General features: G+C 34.6%; 1 long non-coding RNA gene across 1 annotated transcript in view; it reads right to left on the bottom strand.

Moving 5' to 3' along the window:
- LOC111088600 overlaps positions 1–6,903 on the bottom strand; it is a 9,225-nt gene extending 2,322 nt beyond the window's left edge. Inside the window, exons 1-2 of the long non-coding RNA XR_002613073.1 lie at positions 6,676–6,903; positions 4,875–4,876 (exon numbers count right to left, since the gene is read on the bottom strand). This is a non-coding gene — a long non-coding RNA (uncharacterized LOC111088600). The remainder of the gene's footprint in view (positions 1–4,874; positions 4,877–6,675) is intronic.
- Positions 6,904–7,648: the final 745 nt, after the last annotated feature.

Here is a 7,648-nt window from a genome sequence, read left to right as displayed (position 1 = left end):
TTTTGGCTCCATGCTGTTACTTAGAATTACATTTGAAGAAGTCAAAATAGGGATTTGTAGTTTGATTAAATGATGTCTACAGTATCTCGAGCCTTGTTTGCTTACTTTTTTACGATCCCTATTTGCAGTTTTTAAATTCCCATTTATTTTGTTCGCCGCCTTTTTTATGCTCGGCTATGGGCAAAGGATTACTTAACATGGTAGCAAATTCTATACATTGTAGTTATAATAAACATAACTAGTAACTAGCTGATATAGTTCATGATGATTTATTGTAGCACTTGACTATTTTATTACATTACTTCGAGATGTAAAATATTCAGCTGCAGCAGGAGATTGTCATGGAGATTTGTTTGAGAATATAGTGAGCATTTACAGTTTCTGTGTAACTAAATTCTCTCTATATAATGCATAGACTAGGACACAACCCTCTTTAAGCGCGTGTAAAATTTTACCAGCAGAAAAGCAGCCTTTTTAAATAAACCTTAATGTCTTTTAAAGTAATTATTCTACGAATGTGTGTGATAAAATATAACATTGACTTTTTTTTACTCCTCCACATCATACATAACATGGGAGTTGACTCCATAAAGACATTGACTGTATAGTGTACAAAGCATGTTACAGTCATCTAATGTCCATGTATTACTTGCTGGTAATTCCTGCTTCACCCTGTATTTAAGCTTTTTAAAGAAACATCAGATGTTTGTAAAAAAGCTAACTTCAAGGGGGTAATGATAACATTGTTTGCACTCGAATTATGATGTTTTTAGCTTACGTAAAATATAGAAGAAACAAATAAGCTTTTCAATACCTCTAAGACCTTCGCAATACCTCATTTAGTATTCTACAGAAGGGTTGGGTGCAATATACCAAGCCGTTTTTGTTGTAGGCTGGCAAGATAATAATAAGAAGAATTATAAACGAGCCGTTTTGAGCGGATTTTCTTTTCCTTGTAAGTCTAACATGCGTGGTATTTTTGTACATTTTTATATGTGTACAACATTAGCAGTCAATAGTAGAGGTTTTAAAGTGTTATTTGAACTGAATATTTACTGTTTAAAGTGATTTTTGTCCGAATGTTCTATTAGAGTTTAGTGCAATTCCTTGCGATCCCTATTATGAACTACTATCGTGGTTCGTGATACAGTCAATACTTGTCGAGATATTCTCGCATTAAACGTAACTTATTGATGTCCAGTTCTTCTGACTTTACATCACAATTCATTCACTTCATCCCGAATTCAACTTACAATGCATCGAACTTTCACCACGGCATGTTCAACTACCCTCATTATACACTGAAAGCTCACTAGTTATTCAAATGTCTACATGCTACAAACATCTAACAGTGTTTCTTGTTGTTAATGCCATTAATAATGGCCATAGAAGTACCATACTGACAGATGGCGCGCATACAGTATAATAATTAAATGGTGCATTTCCACATGCAATAATACATGTATTCAAAGTCATACGAACGCAAAGTAGTGTAAATACTGAAACAACACTAGACAATTCTTGTGGTTTACAACGCCTACGTTGGCGAAGTTGATCGGTAGTTTGTGTGAATTTACCTCACATTTTAAGATTGATAATTTCTATCAAACTTTCTTTATTGATACTATATGGATTGCATTTAAAAATTATATATCACTTCAAACAAACACACAGCGTGTCGCACGCACTGCTGACGAGGTTTTAGCTCAACACCAGAGCTCATCAGGTGTGTTTTGTGCTGTCTGTTTTCTTCGGTTCTACTAGGATGAAATTGTTTGGATCTTCTGGTGTTTGTTTAAAATTATCTTCGTATACTTCTTTTTGTTTCCCTGGTTGGTCATGTGGATTTCCATGTGCTTCTTTGTGTAGGTATTTTGTTGTGTTCTTCTAGTATTGATTTTTCTGCGTGTTCTTCTGGTTCTGTAGTGTTAGTAATTTCCATTGGTGAGTTTACTGTTTGTGTGTTTCTTTTTGTTGGCTTAACAGCTTTCTTTGTTTTGCGTGCAACTAACATTCTTTCGCGGTAGTCTTTTTTTTGGCTAGTGTTACTAGTGTGAGTTCTGGACTGTAAGATTCTGGCGTATCTATAGTCAAACCAGCCTTACCTGAAGCGTTGCTCCCGCTCGGCGTTGACATTAATCCTGCTGGGGGCTTTTAGAGGCGACTCTGTCGGCGTGCTTTTGCCAGTGAGGGTACTTTGTATTCGATTTCCTGCCCGCTGAGTTGAGCTGCAGGTACGTCTTACTTCGTTCACGACCAAAACCCCTCTCTCTCTGTTCCTCGAAACGTTATTTACATTCGTCATTGTTTTGTTTTGAATTTCGCGCAAAGCTACACGAGGGCTATCTGCGTTAGCCGTCCCTAATTTAGCAGTGAAAGACTAGAGGAAAGGCAGCTAGTCATCACCACCCACAACCAACTTTTGGGCTACTATTTTACCAACGAATTATGGGATTGACTGTCACATTATAACGCCCCCAATGTTGAAAGGACTGTTTAATGGGACGGGGTTCCAACCCGCGACTCTCAGATTACGAGTCAAATGCCCTAACCACCTGGCCATGCCGGACCTACATCTGTTATTTACAAAGAAATGCAAATTATTATGGTATGTAATGTCTAAACATTACTGGTAAGAATATAACAGTATTTCAATCGCACTCTTTGTATGTTCTAACCTGCTGACGCTTATCATCCAATAACAACGCGTTATAACAGTTTTGATAGGTATCTATCTATTTTTTACCCCTCACAATAATTATCTAGTATTGCATGTGTGATATCACATATAATGAGACTGATAAGAATTTAACAAAACACATAACAATGTTTTGGGACAACAAGGGACCTATTGGTCCATTTCGACTGTCCCATCCTCTAAACTAAGCTATTCAATAAATAAATATAAAAAATATTAAAGCCAGACATTGTCTATGCATTTGTATTAAACATTTTTTTTTTTACTGACTGTATACAGGTTTCTATTAGTTTTAAACTAGTGGCTTATGCGATCGACAGCCCCATTTATACCAATGTGAAATATGTGGGAAAAAAAACTGATGCCTTTGGCTGCAACATGTAACAACTGTAGCATTTACACCCGTCCGATACCCTTCACACTTCTGTGCAATTTCACAGTTTGCGAGATATGATGTTCTGAACCGTGAATCTTTCTTAATTATCACCCTGTACAAGACGTAGTTGAAATTTGCGATTTTATTACGTTAAAAACATTTACAAAAAATATATAAACATGGAAAAAGTTGTTGTACGTTTTTTTCAGATTATTGTCAAAGCGAATAAATGTTATAATTCTATCGTTTGTTTTTGGATCTTTGAGAAGGTAAGAATATAGTCAAATTTCATGTTAAATTCAAAAATAAAAAAGCAATAACATCGACATGTAGCAAACATTATAACAAATATAAATAACCCATTTAACTCCTAACTGCTCCGAGTGTAAAGCGATTTTCATGTTAAGATTAAAAATACTTTTCTCCATCCAAAATTTAACAAGTTACTTTTGTGTAATCTTTAAACCTCCTAAATATATTTCCGACCTTTTTTTCGATAAATCTTCATATTTTATATGCTATATTCACTACCCTAATTTTAGGTGAAGTCGGTCAGTTTGACCAGCCTCGTAACCACCACAAAAATACAAAATTTTCCTTTTTGTGAAGCACTTCAAATTGTAGCAGGAAACTACATTTGCTTACACTAAATAACTTAAAGCTCTAAACATTATACATCTATTTCTAATTAAATATTATTGTCAAGACTGTCAAACTTTGTAATATACCGTTGGTAAAACTTCTGTATCTAAATACGTATCGTATCGCGGCATCAATATCTAGATACTGTTGCGTCAGCGAGTCACATGGCCACTGTGGCGCCCTCTAGTTTCTAGAACTATCTTGTTCTTTCAGGAATGCTCAAGTAATTGCTAGATATAGGGTAGGCTGGTATATAAAAGAAGGGAATGTAATGTGTGTGTAGATAGTGAGTAATTGATCTGCGGTCGGAGTATTATTGACGTTCGTTGCTATAGCGTTTGTTTAGCGCGATTGTTGAGTGTATCGGTTAAGTTATATTCGGAAAGAATAAACCAGTTTTATTAAGTAAAGGCTTGTGTCGCGTAAGTTTCGTCGGTACGAAGTTACGGAAATTACTCACTATCTACACACACATTACCTTCCCCTCGTCACGTTGTACCCCTCTTATATATACCAGCCTACCCTATCTAGTAAATACTAGAGCATTCGCCAAAGTACAGGATAGTTCTAGAACGTGGCGTCACAGTAGTCATGTGACTCGCTGACGCAACAATATAATGAAGGTTCTTACACAACTGTACAGATGTTATACTTACAGTAAATACATACATACAAATAGTAGCAACTAATCATGACTATCACATAATGAAGGTTCTTACATAACTGTACAGATGTTATACTTACAGTAAATACATACATACAAATAGTAGCAACTAATCATGACTATCACATAATGAAGGTTCTTACATAACTGTACAGATGTTATACTTACAGTAAATACATACATACAAACAGTAGTGTCTAATCATGACCATCAACTGACGAAAGTTCTTAAACAACTGTACAGATGTTATACTTAGAGTGAGTACACACATAAAAACAGTAGTGACTAATCATGACTATCACCTGACAGAGGTTTTTATATAACTGTACAAAAGATAAATTTACAATAAGCTATTACTTACAAGCAGCACCAACTCCAATAAATACTGATGCTAGGTAAAGACCCCAAGTCAGAGGGTAGAGAAAGTTTGATATAAACACGCTGTAGAAAGATTGAAAAATGTCTTCTTCAGTCACATCTTAGGTTACGTTAACAACTAAATTTTTAAACTATAAAGATTCTAATGCCTTCCACGTAAGGCTTCTTACAGAAGAATTGAAATAACAGAATAGAAACATACTGTTACGTCTCCGTTTTTTTTAATTAACTTATTTGAACTGCAGTCAGAAGTATTGTAGACGTTCGTTGTTACAGCGTTTGTTTAGCGCGATTGTTGAAGTTGAGTGTATCGGTAAAGTTATATTCGGAAAGAATAAACCAGTTTTATTAAGTAAAGACTTGTGTCGTTAAAGTTTCGTCGGAACGAATTTACGGAGAGTTAATTAACAAACGGAGACATAACAATATGATAGTCATGATTGGTCATTACTTCTTGTATGTATGTATTCACTGTAACTATAGATTTGTAAGAGTTTATATCTGTTGGTAATCAGTAACTAAAGTAGAAATTCTCTCAATTAGTGTAAACAGAGTCTAATTGAAATTTTAACCTGCTACTGTTTAGTTGTAGAAATGTAATAAAGGATATTATAATGTGAGAAGTTTTCTGACAAAAGAGAAAACAGATTACCTGAGATGTAATTGTGACTCTTTTTTACTGAATAGTTGATTTAACTGAGACAATTAGTCTGGTGAAAGCATTAGTGGCTTTTACTTCAGAAAATAGAAGAAGAAAAAAATTGTAGGATGTTTGAAGTACACAAGACTGTGGTAAGAACTTTTCTTCAGCTTTTTTCCAAAATAGTTGTAACAAACAAAGTGAAAACACAAGACTTCCTATATTCAAGACAAGGTAATGTAATTGGCTGAAGCTGTTTCCCATTAAATTAAAGACTGTTGTGGGTTTTACTTACGATTAGACTCGGCTATCACTACTTCAAAATAATTCTCATGTCATTAACATAATTTAGATATTATTTCTAAAAATATAAATTTTTGTGGGTTTTATGAAATGTGTTATTCAAATGTGATAAATATTTTAATAGACAAATGATAAACATCTTGCTGTTGAATGTGAGTGTTATTTAAACATGCTCGTGATACAGCTACCTATATTAATACTGTTTATCAGTGATCTGGAACGGACAAGGAAGTTTCTTAACGTCGAATTCTGATTCTGAAACCATGTCTAGGAATAGTGGTATTTTCTGGGCCATGCTGCAGTGTAGGTGAGTTTAAGTATTCTATTTGATTAAATCTTGTATGGTTAAATTGCATCTTCATTTACTGATTTGACAATTACGGTTCTCCCAGGTTATAATGCAAGTTGTGAGGGAGCTCCCATTTCTCTGTGGGTGCATTTTATTTTAATCTGACAGCTAGACCAATGTTTTATCTGTATACCAATTAAAAATCATTCCACAATTAACAAGAGTAACCACAAGAAATTGGTGAAAATCATGCTACATACACTTAATTGGAATTGGTTTAGTGCAGTTTCATTATTTATGTAGAACATTTCAGTTAGTGTTAGGCCTAGTGTATGATGATCTTGTTACGTACAAAAGCATGAATGTTTTATTGATGAACAAGATTGTATTCCCATCAGTTTGTAATCACATTTAGTGCTCTTAATATATTTTGTGCTATTCCTAAAGTGTGTTTCTGCTATATTTATGAACAAAAATCACTTGTATTAGAACTGATTCATGTATCATTATTTGAGCACAGCAATAGGCGTGACCACCTAAGTTGTGTTACAGCTTCCAGTGACACACACCTTGTTAATCTAGAGATTTAATATAAACTGTGTTTGATTTTTTGTCAGACCAATAAGGATAAAAGTAACTACTCAGTTTCCATCATTTCAACTGTTGTGTTATAACCATGTCCTACCTTGTTGCTTCTAGTGATTCCACACTTTGTCTACCACCACCTTTCATAATGAGGATGAAAATCAGACCAAGGCAACAAATTCCAAAAAGGACTCCAAACACTAACATCCTAGAATGATAAGAAACGTGTTCCTGTCCTTGGAACTGGAAGTAGACGAACAGGTTCCCAAATAGAAGGCTGAAAAATACATTTCATTAACAGCAATAATTGGAAAAAACATGATAATAATAAATTAGTAGTATATAACTTCTACACAAGGTATGATATTGTTACGACAGCGGAAGTCACGTGACGCTGGTAACATGTATTGAGTATCTCAAACGTTCTTGAAGGCTCGAGCATTTGCAAGACTCGCGCTTTGATAGTATATAAGCCGGCAAATAAAGTGATGCAAGAATTGAATAGCAGACAGGGAGACAGAGACAGATAATCGAGTCAAGCCATAAGTAAAGTGCATGAATCGTTGTGAATTATAGCGTGTGTTTAAGTTAAAGTGACTGTGGAAATTAAGTGTATTGCAAAGGTCTACTGAGAAAGAATAAACTAGTTTTATTTAAGAAAGGACTTGTGTCACTAAAGTTTCATCTGAAAGAAATTATACGGGAAACTAATAAACGACCAGAGACGTAACAATATGTTTTATAACACAACAGTGTATGATATAACTTATACACAAGGTATGATATTGTTGCGTCATCGAGATCACGTGACTATTCTCACGCCCTCTAGTTTCTAGAACTATTCCGTACCTTGGCGAATGCTCTAGTATTTACTAGATAGGGTAGGCTGGTATATATAAGAGGGTGACAACGTGACGGCAATAATGTAATGTGTGTGTGTAGATAGTGAGTAATTGAACTGCAGTCAGAAGTATTATTGACGTTCGTTGATATAGCGTTTGTTTTAGCGCGATTGTTGAAAATAAGTGTATCGTAAAGTTGTATTCGGAAAGAATAAACCAGTTTTATTAAGT

This window comes from Limulus polyphemus, unplaced genomic scaffold, assembly GCF_000517525.1.
Source record: "Limulus polyphemus unplaced genomic scaffold, Limulus_polyphemus-2.1.2 Scaffold4101, whole genome shotgun sequence".
Lineage (NCBI taxonomy): Eukaryota > Metazoa > Arthropoda > Merostomata > Xiphosura > Limulidae > Limulus > Limulus polyphemus.
This window is presented reverse-complemented; position numbering and strand designations above follow the sequence as displayed.